General features: G+C 38.2%; 1 long non-coding RNA gene across 2 annotated transcripts; it reads right to left on the reverse strand.

Moving 5' to 3' along the window:
• Positions 1 to 5,014: 5,014 nt before the first annotated feature.
• Positions 5,015 to 21,371, reverse strand: LOC124722016. 2 transcript variants are annotated; one of them, XR_007006427.1, is made up of 3 exons: positions 21,311 to 21,371; positions 6,803 to 6,958; positions 5,015 to 5,075 (listed from the first exon to the last, which is right to left on the reverse strand). It is a non-coding gene; the product is annotated as an uncharacterized LOC124722016 (long non-coding RNA). The 2 variants fall into 2 exon arrangements; XR_007006428.1 differs by lacking the exon at positions 21,311 to 21,371 and adding an exon at positions 11,554 to 11,614.
• Positions 21,372 to 21,385: the final 14 nt, after the last annotated feature.

Genomic DNA, 21,385 nt, shown 5'->3' on the forward strand with positions numbered 1-21,385 from the left:
AGGAGAAAGTGGTATGTTATCTACAAAAAAATATATATGTAAGTGGTATAAATGTCAACCAACGTACACAAACAATAGTGAACCAGGGAAGAGCAACAAACATTATGATGTGGAATGTCTAGCAAATAACACAGTGCCCCAGGTGTTTGAGGATTTTTTTTTTTTCTGAGAAACTAATGGATACTATTATTGAACAAAGCGAAATTTATGCTTGCCAACATAACAGAATAAATTTTCTGTTAACCAAAGAAGAACTAACTGAGTGGTTATCATAAGCTTCCCCACAAGAATAAGTACTGGGAACAGGTTCCTGATGTCGGTGTTCCTTTAGTCTTCAACTCCGGGTCAAGAAATAGGTTTTGGGAAATAAAGAGATTCATTCATCTCAATGACAACTCCAAAATAGACAGAAACGACAAGATGTACAAACTGAGGTTATAATTTGAAATGCTGAAATAGGAATTTGGTAAATTTGGCGTATTTCATTCAGAACTCTCAACTGATGAAATAATGGTACATTATTATGGCAAACATTCAGCTAAAATGTTTCTGAGGGGAAAGCCTATCAAATTTGGATATAAAATTTGGTGTCTTACAAGTTCCAATGGCTTTCTTTATAATTTTTCACCATACTGTGGCAAGACTGACAACAAACAGGAGCCTTTAGGTGCAAGGGTAATAAATGAACTAACCAGCATGATTCCAGAATCAGAGTATCCGAATTATAAGCTTTTCTTCGACGACTTTTTCACCAGTGTTGACACACTGATCACACTCGGAAAGAGTAAAATGAAAGTTGCAGGAACAATAACAGAGATCCGAACTAATGCATGTCCTTTGATTGACTCAAAAAGAATGGCAAAAGGAAGGAACGAGGATTCTATGACTACATATTTGACAAAGAGAATGAAGTTCTGGTTGTGAAATGGAGTGACAACAAACCAGTATGTGTAGTGACAAATAACAGTACTATTATTCCTCGAGTTCTACTAAAAGATACTCACGGGCAAAGAAAAAGGAAATATCTGTTACACTGCCACATATCATTGAAGAATACAATGCCCATATGGGTGGCATATATCTACTGGACAAGCAGATATCACTTTATAGGACGAGGATAAGGTCAAAGAAATGGTGGTGGCCATTATTCACATAGATGATATATATCTGCGTAGTAAACACATGGCGTGCATACCAAATTGCTAACTCTAATGAGAAGGTCTTACTTTTGGATGTCCCACAGAGAATAGTGATGTTTTTTCTATCAAAGAAAAAAGGATCAGTACCAAAACAAAGAGGACCACAAGGAAGCAAATTGATGGGAGGACAGGTGAGCACAGATGTACGACTAGATCCAGGAAATCATTTCTTTGTGCCAAGTAAAACACAGAAGAGATGTGCTTACTGCAAGAAAAAAACAAGAAAAATTTGTGATAGGTGCAATGTTGGTGTACATGACAAGTGTTTTGCTTCATTTCACACTGAATATACATTCCATAATATTAAAATATTCTTTATTTAATGTTTGTGTTGCTTCTTACAATATTATGCATGGAGAATAAGATTGTGAATTTGGATAGCGCATTTGGCCAATGTCCCAAAAATGGGACGTCTGTAGTTTTTGTTCTAATAAACTGAAACTTTTCAAAACAACTTTTTATTCAATTTATCACTCAATGTAACATATTTATGTATAAAAGTTTGCAAAAAAAAGATCCAATAGAGTTCTGGCCGGTAGAGCGTTAAGGGAAAACCAGATGTAACACAAAATGTCTGGCAGAAAATCTGCTACAGGAACTACATCACAAACCCCGACTGCTCACAGATTATGCAAAGGACAATGGTAACTTCCGAAAATTCTCAAAAATACACATTTATTTGCATTGATATACAATGAAATTCAGGGGTGATGTATACTTTGGCTGAGCTGTGAACCACAAAGCATTGATTTGCTACGTAAATTACGTATACAAAACACTGGTAGCACTAACTTACAAAGTATAGTTTTGCAGGCATCTCAAAATTCTGAAACTAAACTATTTCTCACATAATTGGACAACAAAATAAGAGACAGACTATTTTGAATGAGGATAATAGGCATACTGTTCTAAAAATTTTTGAAAGAGCACAATTTAGTTTAAGCCTACAATTGACGCTAATAGTACTAGTTTATCACGGGATTCCCAAATGATTGAAATTTCACAACATATCAGAATTCAAACAAGTATCGATACAATCAATGAAAAATTACGCAGAAGTGACATGAACAGCAAAATATACTAATATAGAACTTCAAATAGACACATTATCTAGTACAAACAGTCCCCACATAAGGGAAAATTCCTAAGTCAGCTTTATTTAAATGGGTAAATAAAATAAATAACAAAACTGGAAATTGTCCCTCCTCTTGCAATGGATTGCTACTGGACAACTGCTTTTGTACATTAAATGGAGAGTACAGTACACATCTAATTAACACCAATGGATTTCTTTTCACAGAACAACAATCTTTGGATACTGTACTGCATAGTGTGGGAATTCTGAGACATTCTGGGTTGCTGCAGAGCGATTCATTTTCTAAAATAGACAGTGTAGTGGTGTACACTGTTAACACACTAGGCATATTACACGGGCCACTTGTTCACTCCTTTTGTACACACATCAGTTAGACTGAGGTAGCAATGGAGTTTAAAAGAAGACATTCATACATGGCACTGAATTTAAGATAGAAGTGAATTTAAAGCAGTATTTGGAATCTCTTCATGCAATAAACCAACAGTCTGCTGCTGATTTAATGATTTCTGAGACACACTCTTGAAGACTGAAGTCAATAATGACAGCCACTACTGAAGGAAACTAGCTTCACCTCTGGATAATGATGACTGAAGAGGACAGCTCCCCACTGTCTCTACCAACAAAACGAATGCAATCTTTGAATCAGATCAGAACTAGTTTGTTGAGTTCCTGCATGGCAATCTTCAGATCACAAAAATAGTTGTTAGATACAACACCTTTTAACACTTGAGTAAAAAAACTTGCTGCTAAAGCCTGATATTAAACAGTTGAAAAATTTGATTCTCAGTGGTCAAAAGCAGCATACAATAACTAATGACAGAAAACAACTGTACCAATCTTAGAAACAAACATGTGATAGACCTTCTCAGAACACACCCACATGGCAAAAGTGAAAAAGAGGACACAAAAATTATTAATGTCATTGGATGAAAACGATACTTTTCAACTTAAGATAATATAGTTACTAAAAATATTTTTAGTTAAGCAACTAGTTTCAGCTCGAAAAGCCATTTTTCGGTTTACACACATAGCGAGGTCTCACAGAAATAAAAAGGCAGCAAACTCACACTATGTGCTACTGTTCATCATGGCTTACAAATTACAGTAGAAATGCTACTGTTTGTTGTACTTTAAAAACATTTAAAATGGCTTTTTGGGCCAGAACTAACTGTACAGGGTGATTCAAAAAGAATACCACAACTTTAAAAAATGTGTATTTAATGAAAGAAACATAATATAACCTTCTGTTATACATCATTACAAAGAGTATTTAAAAAGGTTTTTTTTCACTCAAAAACGAGTTCAGAGATGTTCAATATGGCCCCCTCCAGACACTCGAGCAATATCAACCCGATACTCCAACTCGTTCCACACTCTCTGTAGCATATCAGGCGTAACAGTTTGGATAGCTGCTGTTATTTCTCGTTTCAAATCATCAATGGTGGCTGGGAGAAGTGGCCGAAACACCATATCCTTAACATACCCCCATATATAAAAAAAAAAAAAAAAAAAAAAACGCAGGGGGTAAGATCAGCACTTCTTGGAGGCCAGTGATGAAGTGCTCCGTCACGGGCTGCCTGGCGGCCGATCCATCGCCTCGGGTAGTTGACGTTCAGGTAGTTACGGACAGATAAGTGCCAATGTGGTGGCGCTCCATCCTGCTGAAATACGAATTATTGTGCTTCTTGTTCGAGCTGAGGGAACAGCCAATTCTCTAACATCTCCAGATACTGTAGTCCAGTTACAGTAGCACCTTCGAAGAAAAAGGGACCAAAATCTTTATTGGCTGAAATGGCACAGAAAACGTTCACCTTAGGCGAGTCACGTTCATACTGAGTTGTTTCCCGCGGATTCTCAGTGCCCCATATACAGACATTGTGACGGTTGACTTTCCCGTTAGTGTGGAAAGTTGCTTCATCACTAAACACAATCTTTGAAACGAAAGATTCATCTGTTTCCATTTGAGCAAGGATAAAATCACAGAAATCGATTCTTTTAATCTTATCAGCTGCAGACAGTGCTTGAACCAATTTCAGACGATAAGGTTTCATAACTAACCTTTTTCGTAGGACTCTCCATACAGTTGAATGTGGAATTTGCAGCTCTCTGCTAGCTCTGTGAGTCTATTTTCCTGGGCTGCGAACAAATGCTTGCTGGATGCGTGCTACATTTTCATCACTCATTCTCGGCCGTCCAGAACTTTTCCCTTTGTACAAACACCCATTCTCTGTAAACTGTTTATACCAACGTTTAATACACCACCTATCAGGAGGTTTAACACCATACTTCATTCAAAATGCACGCTGAACAACTGTCGTCGATTCACTTCTGCCATACTCAATAACACAAAAAGCTTTCTGTTGAGCGGTCACCATCTTAGCATCAACTGACGCTGACGCCTAGTCAACAGCGCCTCAAGCGAACAAATGTACAATTAAATGAAACTTTATAGCTCCCTTAATTCGCCGACAGATAGTGCTTAGCTCTGCCTTTTGTCGTTGCAGAGTTTTAAATTCCTAAAGTTGTGGTATTCTTTTTGAATCACCCTGTATAATTAAGGAGAGGTCTTATTAAAATACAACAGCTTAAATGGAAAAAATATCACCTTCATTCATTATGAAGGTTGTCGTAATGTCAGAGACATTTTGAATGTATCACACATATGTAAATTTAATTACCTGAGCAGATCAGTATCCTTCATCACACCAAGTAATGTTGTAAACAGGATATGCAGTCTTCAGAATTTCTACAGTCTTGCTGTGGTCTGCCTTCCCAAACCCCTGAAATGAAGCAGTCCTTGGGTATTTTAAAACTAAAGTACAATTAAACAGTGTGCTACATATCACAATAATAATTAAACACTAAAACGAGAACTCTTAACTACAACTACATCATAAGTAAACAATGTGCTTGTACGTACACTAAAACTGCATCTAATACAGAGCACATGAAACCGTAAAGCAATCTGAAATTTTCTACACCACACATCACAACACAAAAGCAGCAGAAAAAGGGAGTGTGTAAAGACCTTCAGAACAGATGTGCAAGATGCAGCATCAGAATTAATTTTTCTATTGATGGGTCTGGCATTGTACACAACACAAACACAAGCAGCAGTAACCGTGCAAAAAAATTAAACACGTACCCACAATCTGCAACTGTATTAACTGTGTTAAATGAAACAGGTAGGTCACAAAATGTGTGAAACACAGTCTGAAAAGTATAAAATAGGTGCGAGGGGTACAGAGGAATCATTTGGTCTGCTCCAAGTGCAAGGAATTGTTGATTTGAGTAATTATGACAACTGTCCTGGCAACTGGAAAAAGTCTTGTAAAAACACCAGGCTCACCACAATTCATGTGCTGCCGTAACTATACTCAATCAAAAGATACAGAAGCTGATAATAATAATAATAATATTAATAATAATAATGTCATAAAATTATGGGACAGAAGATCCTCTCTCTCTCTCTCTCTCTCTCTCTCTCTCTCTCTCTCTCTCTCTCTCTCTCGCTACATATACAACTCTCTCTCGCTAAATATACAAGTGGAAGCAAGGATTGTGGCCTCAAAAGTAATCTGAAAGGTGTAAGAAAAAATCCTGAATCAGATTGAACAGCACAGTTGGTATCAGCATTGTCCACGGAAGGCAAGGTTTCAGGATGTAGTCCTGGCCCAGCACATAGTTTTAATTTGTCAGGAAGTTTCATAATCATGGCTGCTACTCAGAACAACAGTAGCCATTTCAACCATAACACTTGTCCACAACACCACACCCAAATTATTGTACACGGGTGTAAGAAGCATGATGATGATTTACAGGTATTAACATCTGGTGACATTTACTTCTGACCATCTAACAAGGTATTCTATAATTTGTGCCATGTAACCAAAGCAGAAACTGCTTTCCCATGGAGGAGCTTGGCGTATAACATTCTTAAAAGCTTTAAAAATACTTGAATTATAGGGCACACAACATATGAACAGAAACTTCACTGTTCTTAAAATATCTTTTGTTAACTGTGGTCTGCAGCTTATACGAATTGTAGAAATGACATCATGTAACACTTTAAGCTGTTGATAATTTTTTTTTACGATGCAACCAGTTTTGGTCAAGATCATTTTCGAGCACCTGTTGTTCCCACAGCATAGAAACAGGAAAAATTCAGGCAAAAAGGATATTTCAAAATTGTAGTAACAATACATACAATGCTTGTGGATATTTAATTTATATTTCTGACATTGTATTCTTTTGATATATATAGTTTTTGCTGGTAATCAAATTCCGTAAGTGTTGCTTGTATTGTTACTATAATTTTCAAACATTCTTTTCATCCCAAATTTTCCCGTATCCGCGATGTATATACAACAGGTGCCTGAAAATGGTCTTCAACTGAAACCATTATGGTCTTCAACTGAAACCAGCCACACAGTAAAAAAATTAAGTTGAATAACAACTCAAGATGACACATACTGTCATTTCTACAACTCACTGCTTTTGGTACTACCTGTGAGTAGCTGTACACTTTGATGACCTTGGCACTGGGGTCGTGCTGTATTCTGCCACCACCAGTGCACTCTGCATCAACGCCGAGGCCTTTCACCCTGTCCATCGTCTCATCATAGACGTCCAAATGGAAGCCAACTCACTTGTATCCTCGCACCTAGTAACAGGAACCATAGTCAAACTTTGAACAAAATGTATCAAGAGTACTAAGCAAGAAGAAAACACAAAAGTAGCAACGTGAGTGGAAATTGTGGCATCAAAAATAATCTGAAAACATAACTTAAAGGAGCTGTTGTTATATCCACTATCTATAGGAAACACACACAGGAGCTTCTGTTTCTTTTTTTTTTCTTTTTTTTTCCCATACCTACTGCAAATGCAAATGAAAGCTTTTGTATATTCGGACACGTGTTCTCTCGGAAAACACTGAACATAACGTAAATCATCTAGCTGACAAGGTAGTTGGCAACATCAGCACATGGCTTTTGGAGAACGGATTAATACTTCACTGCCAACAACTGAACTCTTGTAAAATAGAAATAGTCTTGTCCTGAGCTGGTCGAACAGACATTTTAAATTCTTAAGACTGAAGATAGATGAAAAGCTCTCTCAGAAGTATCATGTTCAACACCTTAAGCAGAAAATGAACACTTCTGTCTTCACTATACACTATGTCTTGGACACAAACACAAAAGCTTGTTTACTTTTGCTCTGTTATCTCATATGGTGTTATAGTTTGGGCCAATTCTGTGCACTTGGCAAGAATATTCTCATCCCTGAAAAATGCAGTCAGCAAGCTCTGCAGTGCCAGCTTGTGAACATTCACGGTTGCCGCAAGTTTCCCCAAGTGACGTTCCCCGATTTCCAGCAAGTTTTAGCATTTTTCCCTGACAAATTTCGAGGTCTCAAGGGCAAGTAAAGACAACTTCACAAAAAAAAAAAAAAAAATGTAAGGACTTCTGTATTTCTTCCCCTCATGAGCAAAAACCTTAAGTACTAATTTCAGCATCTTTTGTAATGAACAGTTTTTAGATGGAGAAAGAAAGACAATGGTATATAATATTCCATTAAGACCACTGATGTTATTTTATTTCAATAAAACTAAACATATTTGGTGACACAAATACGCATTTCCTTGAAGTCACAAGGCAGATTTAAAATACCTACACTGATTTCAGAAATAACCTCAGAAAAAAGTAGGCCTATTGAAAGAAGTATATAAGGCAGGCCAAAATATACAGGTACATAGCATACAAACCGCCTGTGACTGCCACAAGTTGTTCTTCCTATCGCTCATACTTTCTAATATACAGGGTGTACATTACATCTGGGAACACTTTCAATTATTTATTGCACAAGAACCAAACATAGCACAGATATCACACATATGTCATTTTGAAGAGAAACCCTGAAAGTTCTTTTTCATGTATACCACCACAGCATACTTTGGTGATTTGCCGATAGCACCAGTCATAAATATGGCAAGTTCAGGTGCGGAGGGAACTTTCTGTGTGTTGGAGTTCGACAAAAAAAGTGTGTGCTACAGCTGTTCAATGGATGTTTAGAACAAAGTACGGTAAGAAACCACCAACAAGGAAGGCACAACAAATTTATTATGACGGGTTGCTTGTGCCCAGCACAGAGAAGCAGACATCCCAGTGTGAGTGAAGTGAATTTGGATTGCATACGAGAGACATTCATAAGGAGTCCAAAGAAATTGGTGCGTCGTACATCCCATGAACTCGAAATGGCTCCACTGACTGTGGCAAGTCATGCGACAGAAGTTGTCTATGAAACCATTCAAATTGGAGCTAGGGTAGAAGGTCAATAACGACGACAAAGACAAGTGTTTTGAGTTTTGTTCACAGTTGCAACAATTGAATAAGGACGGGGATGGAATTTTGATCACTTAAGTTTTAGCAATGAAGCCACTTTTGACACTAATGGGAAAGTGTACAGGCATAATTGTCGAATCTGGGGTACAAAGCATCCACACGAATGCATTGAATTTGGGTGTGATTCGCTAAATGTAAATGTTTTTTTTTGCTTTGTCGTGTCGAAAACTGTACAGGCCATTCTTCTTCGCCAAGAGCATTGTCACTGGATATTCCTACTCGGATATGTTGCAGCAATGGCTGATGCCTCAGATGCAATTGGGCTCTCCGTTCATCTTTTAGCAGGATGGGGCTCCACCCCATTTTCATCGTGAAGTTTGTGGGTACCTGAATACGGAGCTGCCGCATCGATGAACTGGCCGTGCTACAGAAGGGAACAGCTGTTTCATGAAATGGCCACCCTGATCACCAGATCTCACTCCGTGTGACTTTTTTTCTGTGGGGACACATTAAAGATCCGGTGTATGTATGGTCTCTACCACGTGATGTAGCAGAGCTCCGGGAGAGAATACGAGAAACAAATATCGCAATTGACGATGCCATGCTGGGACAGGTATGACACGAATTCGATTACTGTATTGATGTCTGCCGGGACACTCATATTTCGCGTACTGAATGTTCGTAAAAAAAAAAGATATGTACATCCTGTATAAATTATTTTCTAAGCCCCAAAATGTACTAGAATAAATAAAATGTTTGTAAAACAATGTACCGCACAATGTACTTGCAGTGAGAAAGTCACAATTCCTGAACTCCATCGCCCGTGGCCTCTGGCCTGCCGAGGAGCACCACAGTCCTGAGTCCTCGGATAAATCACGAAAACCCACTGCATTATACCACACACAAACAGAGCCGGCCTGGGAGCAGATCGGCGAGACTAGATCCGATGGGCAGGGCTTGCACATTATTGGGAAACGATGGGCTTCAAATCGGCAGCCCCAATCCGTTAGAGAGACCCACAGAAATGGCCTGTGGTTTTGGCCCATCATGGAAGTCCATTCATGTGGCCAGCTTTACACAAGTCACTGACATTATGTTGACGAAATGAGATGGTGGTGATAAATCCATCAATTTGTGCAAATACTCTGAGAATTAATGCTAATGAAGATAGGTAGCAACTCACCGTAAAGATGATCGCTGAACCATGGACAGACACGTAGAAAAGACAATCACACTCTCACAACTAAATTTTCGGCCATAGCCTTTCTCAGAAAATAACACACACACACACACACACACACACACACACACACACACACACACACACACACACACACACACAAAAAAAATCACTCAGACACAACTCGTGCACATATGACCGTTGTCTCCAGCCACTGGGTCAACAATCTCCAAGAATCATATCAAAACAAACCACCCCTCACGCCTCCCATCGGCAGCTACTAGGCTAGTGGCAAGAAGTGGTGGCAGCACTGACTGCAAGCTGAGGGGAGTGGTAGGAAGTGGAGAAGCAGTAAGAATGAGGGAGTAGGGAAGCGGTGCATGTATTAAGCTGCATCCAGCCAGCGACGATGCAGGAAATCCCAGTAAACAAACTGTTTCATCTACTGAGACAAAAAACAAGATTTCTCCAGGTTTTTTTTTTTTTTCAAATTTCCCAGCAGGGCAGAAAAAAAGAGTGATACACGTAAGTATTCAAATCCACACACAAAGGTTACCTTGTGGTATGCTACAATTCTGCACAAGAGACCCTCACAATACATGAGAACTTCTCTATGCAACATGTAATTTATCCTAATTTCTCTTAATTTCATATTTTATTAATTCTGTAATTTTTTTTTTATAAATTTTATATTCAGCTTTCTGTAAACTAGGTACCATCTCATCCCACGAGCTTTGGCTCAAAGTCTCAAGATACGCGATAAAAAAAATAAATGTCAATCCCAAAACCTCACACGCCAATATAATGATCTGCATGCAATCATTCTGTTGATAATGGCACATTAAATTTGGAAAAAAAACTGATGCCCTTGATAATTCAAAGCTGTCATTTAAAGTCACAATTGTATGTATTATAGAACACTGTACAGGACAAATGGAGTTGTAAATGTAGCTGTGTTTTAGTGAAAACGACGTTTTTTCAAATGATGGAGAACCAATGGAATACTTGTTGGTAACATCTGCTCTATACCATAAACCAGCACAGTACGGCACTTTATGAAGTTTAGTCAAAGGCCTGTTTTGTGAGATAATTTCTTTCTGGAAGTTGAATGCACTGCTTCCGTCACCAAAGCAGGCGTAAAAAAAAAAAAAAAATTGCATTCAGCCCCCTCACATCATTACATCATCAGTGCAAACCAGACGATATTTCTCGTGTAAATCTACACGGCTATCTGGCAGTTCACACTTAAGGATACGGGGCATTTTTCCAGCTCAATATTATATTTCTTTCAGGCACTGTTTATAATGTATATGTTTTAAGATTTTTTGTTGATATCAGGTAATAGAGCACACTTTCTAAACAAATTAGAAGTATTTTGAATATTTTTGAACCTGCTTAGAGTTATTTAAAAAAAGTAACAAGGAAATTCTTCCTCAAACTGAGGTACCATTTAATCCAATGTTATACATTTGAAGGAGACCAAATTTTTACCAGACATGCATGACATGGCTGAGATACTAGACCTATTTAATTCCACCTATTACGTATATTACAAGGATAAAAAAGTATCACATCTTACATTTTAATATTTATAATTTTTTCCAAATAAAAATGTTATTTTTTCTATGATTTACCTGATTCTGCAATAAAGCTTAGGTCTACTACATAAGTATGGACTACCAAAAGTTACAGAAAAAATTAGAGCAATGCTTTATAAACTTTAGGAAATATTTGTACCTGAATTCTGAAGAAAACAACTAGCGGGAAATTGCGAATGAACATATGAGTCCAATTAAACTGTGCCTCAGAACATTCCTGAAGCATAGTCTACATCCTGCAGCCTTTCTTCATCTTCAAGCTTCCTCTTGGCATTCCTTTTAGCACTTCTTGCTTCTTTGGTAACTTGAAGAGCGAATCTTTCAGCTTCATGCACCCGTTGTCTGTCACACAGAAGAAATTGATCTTTCATATTAGAGCCACATTTTATGCCCAAATTTCTCAGGACTTCCTACCTTCCTATCACTCCGTCATTGAAACATAGCACACCATCTAGTACACCAACTTTTAATGTATTTAGTCCTACAAAAACATTCTTGAGTAATCTTTCCCGTATGGAATGGTTGAAACTTTCATTTGTATTCTGAGTGCCCCCATGAAGACATTTACCGTATTTACTCGGATCTGAGCCGCACTTATTTTCCGGTTTTTGTAATCCAAAAAACAGCCTGCGGCTTAGAATCGAGTGCAAAGTAAGCGGAAGTTCTGGAAAATGTTGGTAGGTGCCGCCACAGCTAACTTCTGCTGTCGAATATATGTAGCACTACACAGGCATGCTTTGCAGGCCAGGCACAAAGATAAATACTGGCGCCAAACCCTCTGCATGAGTGCATTAAAAAAAAAAGGGGGGGGGTGGCAGACAAGTTTTTCCTCCGTCTCGAGTTTCGACCACTGCATTTTCATACATTATCCAACGAAGTAAATACAAATTCCGTCTTGTGCACCTTTGAATGTAGCAGCATTTCAATGCACTACGAAAATCCGACTGGCAAGACTGTTTGGGATGTTTCTCAATATGGCCAACTCTACGTTCTGAATTTTTTCCTAACTGTGAGAAGAGATGGTTCCTTATAGGAACTTTTATGAATTATGAATAGCATGCAGTATTCTCTTCACATAAGAATAATTAGAATATAAACATTTTGCCATGTATTCTTTCGTGTTTGCTGCTAACTCATTTAAATCCTGTCTGCCTAATAAACTACGAAACTAGAGTGAGACAACAGCAAACGCGGAAAAATATAGATATCATCCCATGTTTATATTTGTATTATTCTTATGCCTAATAGTGATACAGTCAGAAATGAAGCACGGCAATTGACTAGATTTTTAAATCTAAGATGACTAATTTCAGTGCAGAATGTAATGTACTAAAGAGGTGCCTGCAAAGATTTTCAAACGGAGAAAAATTTTCGCTAAACTCCCGTTCAGAATATCTTCTATCATACGCTGTCTATTATTTGGTTCTTGTTGATCATTCTCAAAGAAAGCAGGAGTGTAGGTAACAGCAAATAATAAACTACGAAACTAGAGTGAGACAACAGCAAACGCGGAAAAATATAGATATCATCCCATGTTTATATTTGTATTATTCTTATGCCTAATAGTGATACAGTCAGAAATGAAGCACGGCAATTGACTAGATTTTTAAATCTAAGATGACTAATTTCAGTGCAGAATGTAATGTACTAAAGAGGTGCCTGCAAAGATTTTCAAACGGAGAAAAATTTTCGCTAAACTCCCGTTCAGAATATCTTCTATCATACGCTGTCTATTATTTGGTTCTTGTTGATCATTCTCCAAGAAAGCAGGAGTGTAGGTAACAGCAAATAGCAGTCTCTTGCCATTGTTTCGCTAACGAAGTACGCGAAAGAGGAAGGGTACCCGTATAATACGGACGGAGCGCCTGACGCATAGCAATGGCTACCTGGTAAAGCTTAACTACTGAGCTTACGACTCGAACCAAACTACTGTAGCTGTATCGTCATTCATTTGACCTAAATTGTGTCTCATATTACAATGGACCAAGTTTGTTTCGATTTGGAGGTGCGGCCTAAAACTTTTCTCTCCCCTTGAATTTCAAGTCTCAAATTTCAGGTGCGGCTTAGATTCGGGAAATTTTTTTTTCCTGGATTTCAAGTCTCATTTTTCAGGTGCGTCTTAGATTCGAGTAAATGTGGTACTAAGCAAAACGGGGTCCACTCAGGTCTCTAAAAATTGGTTTTATTTCATTCATAACAGGCTCAAGGAGATAATGCTTATGATATTTTGATAGTATATTTGACCACTTTCCTTTGCTTTTTGGTAACCACACCTAAGAATCTGCTCCTTTAGGGCAAAGTCCATGAACAGTGTGGTCATCTGTGGACAACTTATGAAAGTAGGTGGCCCATACAGCTTTCCTCATTGCTGTATCATCATTCAGAGGTGCATTTTGTCTAATGGCCAGTCCTTAATACCTCTGAAGGAGGTCTATTTCAGTTTCTGTCAATCTGTCTCAGCCAGACAGAGATTTTCAATCAGATAGCAATTTTCCTTTCATTTCACTTCTTAGCTTCCTCAATCTAGCACCCATCCTCTTTTGCACATGTCCACAACACTCCAGTTTTGTTACGAAGCTATCACCATAAACATTGAACTCATTAATTTTATTGAAAGCTTTAGAGTACCCATCACCTAGGTACTTTGTATATCTAACGTTATAAACGGGCACTGACCTCTGAAATAATTTTAGAGCTCCATCACACTCCATACCTCTACTGTAACCATCATAATTATTATAACACTGATGTTCAATATGTCCTTCAGTGTTACTATGTCAGATGTGGCAATAATTAGATAAGCACTCAACATCATCAACTTTTCCATTCTCCACAGAAGTGGCACTTAAAACACCATTCAAGGAACGATGTCCTCGATGTTGCCATGTCCCATCAAGTGCAACAGCAATGTCCCTTGTTTCACTAATATTAACAGTTTTTTCTACTGCACATTTCATAGATGCTTTAGACACAACCGTCAAGGCACCTAAAAGTATTCTTATGTACTTGCTGAACCTACTGGGAGGAGGAAGGTCAATCAAATGACAAAACGTTTGTGCAGCCTTTTTTTCCTTTTCCTATTGCACGCATTGCGTACACTAACCTCAAATTCACATCATATGAATTATGCACAATGTTCAAAGTCATTTTCGAGGTAGATTTATTGCAGGATCTACACAGACCAACTAATTTTGACGCTAAACCCTTCCTGCTACTTTGTTGTTCAGTTATTTCCAGACAGCCTACACCATCACATTGTTTACATTTTTCCACTTCCTTTATCAAAGAAGATAAGATACCCACACCAACAACAACAAATCCACTACAAACAGCGTCATTTTTAACACAAAAATTTGAATCACCAGGAGGCGTGCCATGTGCGAATTTCTTCACTGAAGAACTGACACGTAGGTTACTTTCAACAGTGTGGCTTGTTTTGTTTGTGAACTGGTTACCACAGAATTTCCTTTTATTGAATTTCTTGGTGTGTGGCACACTAAAAAATATGTATTTTCACAAATATATGTAGCGCTTGGGAAACAAACGTTTATTAACATGTGAACAAACTGCTTCAGAACACAAAAGTAAATACTTGCAAAGATAATCATTTACAGACGCTAGAAACCTGCACTGTTACCAACATATACAATGTATCATACATATAATCGCTGGAAACAGAAAGAAAGTGCACAGTTCTTTTCAAAATAATACTGGTTTCTGTAACAGAAATAAAGGGGGCATGGCAGTATACAAGGTGCGAATGTAAAGTAATGACACTGATGTGAAAAAAAATGTTGCTTACAGTTTTAGTCAATTTTCGTGTTGTCTCCTTCAAAGTTCCCTTCTGATTGCACACACTTTTTTTAGCACTTCTGCCATTGATGGTAACATTTCTGGAACTCATCTTCTGTAATATCCTCCAAGACCTTCGTCACAGCTTTTGGGACATCTTGCGTTGTTTGAAAATGGTGTCCTTGACCGCCATTTTGATTCTTGGACAGAGAAAAAAGTTGCACGGAGCAATATTTGGTGAATAAGGTGGCTCTGGCAGTACCGAAATTTGTTTTGAGGTAAAAAATTACTGTACTGACAGAGCAGTATGGGATGGTGCATTATCGTGATGCAGAATCCAATTATCAGCAATGTTATTATTAGACAAACCGTTCCTCGATTGATGTGCAGTTCTCCTACAATCATTTTCATGGATAACCTTCTATCAGATTTTATGAGTTCATGCACCCTGGCCAAGTTGACATCCGTCCGTGAGGTTGACAGTCGTCCACTGCAGTCTTCATCTTCAACATTTGTTCTGCCTTCACTAAACATTTTATGCCAATCAAAAACTTGAGCTTTTGACATAACCTCCTCTCCAAAAGCCTTCTTAAGCTTACCGTAAAAGTTGTCATCGCGTTTTCACTCAATTTAACGCAAAAAGAAATGGCATACTGTTGCGCAATATTATGCAGTTCCATTTCTGTGATGAGAGACACTAACACGTGTTAACTTATTACAGCACAACTAATGACTGAGCAGTTGCTTCAACATGCCGCTTGAACTAGAAGCGGCTTATAGACCAAGGTCACAGATATTGTGCCTACGCAAGCCTGCAGGGGTGCCACATCTTGCAAAGAAAATCAGTCTCATTACTTTATTGTCGCACCTCGTACATGACCGTAACTTTAAAATTTGGTATGTATAGGTCATTTTTCATTTCAAACCCTACAGTGTATATATCAATGTAATCAGGAAAGACTATAGAATTTAATAAAGTCATTTAAAAAATTTTGATTTTTCCACCATTTATAAGTATCCTGTATCCTTAAGTGTTCGGCAGAGGATGCATCGAAAAGCCTTCAGACTATTTCTGTAACATTCCACTCTTCAACAGCTTCTGTGGGAGCTCTGATTTCTCTTACTTTATCACGATAATAATTTCTCCTTATGTAGGTGGGTGCCAACAAAATATTTTGCCATTCAGAGGAAATTTCCTGAAAACATCTCATCATAACAAAAAACACCTTTGTTTTAATGACTGTCACCCCAACTTGTATATCATGTCAGGGTATATGCGGACAAGGAAAAAAAATTCCCGGATTTCTCAGTCAAAAATACACTTTCCCCCAAGTGAAAACATACTTTTTCCCTGTTAACTGATGGTATATTTTCTCTTGGAACTGTATAACTTATAAGTCCTTTGATTATGGTTTTATACACGGGCGTAGAATTTCCTGGCGCTTTAAAAAAAAAAAAAAGAAACACGCATTTTGGAAAGATCTTTGATGTGCAGCAACATGTATGCTGCATATTTTTGTATTAGGAAAGTATAAACTCGAATTCCACCAAACACCGCATGTTACTTTCCAAAGCATTGAAATTGAGATTGGGATGCGCTTTTGTAAGTTAGTCATAGCTCATTTCATGCGATTTCGCCAGCCGATCACAGCAGGTATTCAGAGCTTAGGACACGTGATGTAGTCAACCAACAGCAACATCACTGTTAAGTAGCGCGAACACACCAACAGAAAAAGTTAATGGCTCAAATTAATGTAAATAGTGTTGCTAAACGAAACGCAAAGCCTTCACATATAATATTGGTCTATCAGATTAATACGCTGCAAGAGAAGCTAAGCTTTCTCATAAAATGTTGGTCTTTCATGCGCGTATTACAATTTAAGATGTATCACACAAAGGTGCCAGTAAAATTTTTAATAACGACATAAATGTCTGATCTTCCAGGCTCAAAATTCATCTAAATGGCTCATCATCAAAGAGTTGATTTTTAAATGAGAGTCAAACACTTTGTGATTTAAGAAATTCATCGTACATTATCTCACATAGTTCTGGTGTAACTGCTAGAATGGTACTTTGATGGTAACGATTTTCAACACACCATTCGAAATATTTTCCCACGACCTGTTAGAAATAGGTTCGTTTCTGCAGTTGCCAGAGAGCGCCAGATGACAGGCGTCACCGCGCAAGCGCAGCTACGATGTCGTAGGGAGCCCGCATGTTCGTACGTGTGAAACATTAAAAGATCTTACATTATGTAAGAAACAAGACATCAGAGGATACTCCAAGAGAATCGGAATTTCGTGACCCATACTAAAATGTTCACATTTAAAGTGCAAATTTGTATGTCCAGAATCCCACGACCTGTTATTAAGCTTTTCTATGTGGTTTTTGGGATGTAAATTTTCTTGGAGTACCAGTACTGTCCTGTCTCATGTTTGGTTCTTTATTATGGCGTAATGCCAAATGTGCTAGAAGTTGAAAATGTGCACTTGAAATGCAGCAAACACAGTGTGTGGAATTAAACACTTTGTCTCAAATATATTGTCTGCCTTAGTGGAAAAGATTAATGAAAGAAAATTTCTTTGCCAAACCAACAAAAATAACTTCATTGTTCTAAAAGGCAATTAACGCTTGACTGTCAGAAAGATGGAAATAAAATAAAATCTGCAACTAATAACACAGTTTAGCCTTCCATTATTATGTGAATGTATTTTAATTCACTTGATAGCTCCCGGCCACAGAAATCTGATTTGTCTTCATTTGATGTGGGAGCAGTAAATGAAGAGGAAACAGCAAAAACACTAAATGTAAAAATGGGTCACGTGTAGACTACCCACTTCCCAACTGTAATTCAGACTGTTCTGCGCAGCAGTCCCAGATCTAGGGGGAAAAAGGGATGGGTATACACTCGCACACACACACATATCCATCCACACATATACAGACACAAGCAGACATATTTAAAGACCATTTTTTTTTTGTGGGGGTGTTGTGAGGGTGACATGGTATTAGAAGGTGGAAAGTGTAACATGAGGTTGAAATGAAAATGAAAGATAAAAATATATGGGGAGAGATAAAGGTGAACTAGAAAGCAACTGGAAATCTGGTATGAAAAAAGGCGAAAAAGTGTTGGTTAAGTTGATCCTGTGGTGAACTTGGGTTGGTAGACAGCGATGTGCATAAAGGTTACGTGGTTGTGTTGCCGCTAAAACACGTTAAAGGACGGAGAAATTCGGGAAAATTTCGAAAAAACGTGGCGCGCGAGTGTATACCCGTCCTTTTTTCCCCCTAAGGTAAGTCTTGCCGCTCCCGGGATTGGAATGACTCCTTACCCTCTCCCTTAAAACCCACATCCTTTCGTCTTTCCCTCTTTCCTGATGAAGCAACAGTTTGTTGCGAAAGCTTGAATTTTGTGTGTATGTTTGTGTGTCTGTCGACCTGCCAGCACTTTCATTTAGTAAGTCACATCATCTTTGTTTTTTTTATATATATACACACACACACAAAAATATGTTCATTTTGTAGTGCACGTCTTTCTGAAGGGTCTGATGCATGCAACATGTGTGTTTGAGGAAATGTAAGACATGTCATAAGTGTGCCAAAGTGCAGTGTCTCGTCTCCTCACACAGCATTCTCCTATCGCACGTCACTGTACTTCGCTCTGTGGAATTGAAATGTGTATATTTTGATATTTTGTAATGGATGCCATCAAACCATATTCAGGACAGTGGAAATTAAAATGTCCTGTGGTGCCTCTCCTGTTTACAGTTGGCCGGTTTGACATTCTGTCCCTCTTTTTTTTTAAAAAAAAGAACTCTTCAGAAAATGTGCACTCTTTGTTCCCTATCAGCTAACAACTTGCTGCTTTGTGTGACATAAAATTAAATATAGGATATATAAACCCAGTAAAGACATGAGACAAGCAAGACAATACATGTTTCTTCAATCCTTAGCTCCTAGAATTTTTTACCCTCTAATCTCAGTACAGCTTTACATGGAGTGCTTTCCTTCTGTGAAAGAATCTATTACCTCATCAAAGTTCGTCAAACATTTTGCTACACGAAAAGTCGAAATGTCGTTGTCTAATACTGAAAAAGCTGTTAATACAAATAGGACCCAAGACTGGCGTTGTTTCCCGATCTGATTACACCTATTTTGTCACTGTCTGCTAGATAAAACAAAATAGGCCTTTCTAATACTACAACAATTGTAATACACACAAAATAAATGAGACTGTTTTGGCACAAACGGTCTGTTTTGTAAGGACAGAAAATAATTCACAAAGTACCAATATCAAATGCCTATTAGGCCAACTACAAGCAAAAAGCTTTACGTTAGGAAATAGTTTCACACTTCATTCATACACTCCCGTTCCTCAAGCACGAGATCGAAAAGTAGTAGTATGAAATTTTTATACGAACTTGGAATCGTCATATTGTTCCATAATTTGTGTGATGCCCCCATTTCTTCTCCTTCATCATTCTAACAAACAGTCTTGTTATCGCTAATTCTGTAACTATTCCTGCCAATGCCAAAGCTTATTTGCAGGTTAACTTCATTAACTCTACCAGAATCAACGGTTTAGCTATCCCGTGATTATTCTCCGGTTAGGCGTTGTTACATGGTCGTACAACACATTTTCCGTGCTTCTTCCAGAAGAGAACTTAAAGTAGCTGCTAGCTGGGGACTGTACAACTCGCCCTTACTAGTATAGCGATCTGCCCAAAAATTTTTTGTCAAAATTTCATTTTCTTGTATACACCACGAAGGTAATACGTAATCATTCTTACGTGTTATTCGTTTATTTCCACTCCTGTAGTCTGAATCTATGGATTCCGCTAGTAATTACAACAACGCTCATCATTCGCAAACACAATCAAGCACACAATCAGACAGCGGTTGGTATTCATCCATTCAGCCTTACTTCGCTCAGCTCTGTCAAATTCCACTGACAGAGGAAACATGTACACTACGCACGCATTCACAAATCAACTTACGATTCATTCAAAATCAACTTAGAATGTGTTAAAAATGTTCAAAAACCGACAGGGATGAGTTTCAAAGTAATATGAATAATCGATAAACTAACGAACTAACGTGCGCTGAATGCGAGTCGCTTTGTGAAACAAGGTTTCCTCCCCCGCCCCCCCCCCCCTGAAGAATATGAATTTCCACCCCCCCCCCCCCCCCCCCCAGATTTGGACCTCCTGCGCATGTATAAATCTGGCAGCTTGGGCGCTCCAGTAAAATTTTTCCCAGTAGCATCTAGCTGCTTGCTGCGACTGCTTACACAGCCAACAATTTCTGTAGCCAGAAGCGGGAGAAGGTACTACTCAACTGTGCATGCGCATGATCGAGCTCGTAACTGCTAAAATGAATTTAATGTAAACAGTTGTGACGTCACGCTCAGCGGAGGCAATTTGCTGTTACGAAGCATTGCACAGTCTTCCTAAAGCCTTTGACACATTTTACTGTTGGCGGACACTTGTATGAGCACTGTTTTGTTGCTGTATATGGTGCATTTCCCTTGAAATTTAAGTTTTATTTTCGTTTTTTCTCTTGTTCATGTTTTATTGCTGCAGTATTGAGACACAGTAATATCCTTTGTTAGAGTATCGGTTCTTACCAATCAAAATTACAAAAATTTAACTGAAAACAAAAACAATGAAAAATTTCCCGGGTTTTTCCCCGGATCTTCCGGGTCGTATACACCCTGCATGTCCATGGCGCACTCCCCCTTCTTAGCTATAAAACAACATAAGTTGCTCTTCTTTGAATGCTTTTTTATGTCCTCTGTCAACACTATCTGGCAAAGATACCATAGCACACAGGGCCATAACTGTAGTTCAACAGTGTTTCAGTGAAAATCTTTTGTGCGTTTTCAGTTGTATCGCCATCCACCATCTCACTTCCAATTTAACAGTAAACACTGAAACACTATGTTATGCAGATAACAACCAACCTTAGGCTACAATTCCCCATTGCAAGTCACCGACATCAGAAGAAAAATTCAACTGAGAAAACTGAAAAATGATGCTAACGACTGTCTCTCAAATAATAATGTATCACAAAGTTGACCAAATATTAGTTTACCAGTTACTGACCACTAATTTGCTCGGTTCTTTGCCATCAGGACCCTCTGGACCAAAGACACGTATTAGAACATACTTAAATGTTCC

Source organism: Schistocerca piceifrons, chromosome X (assembly GCF_021461385.2).
Source record: "Schistocerca piceifrons isolate TAMUIC-IGC-003096 chromosome X, iqSchPice1.1, whole genome shotgun sequence".
Lineage (NCBI taxonomy): Eukaryota > Metazoa > Arthropoda > Insecta > Orthoptera > Acrididae > Schistocerca > Schistocerca piceifrons.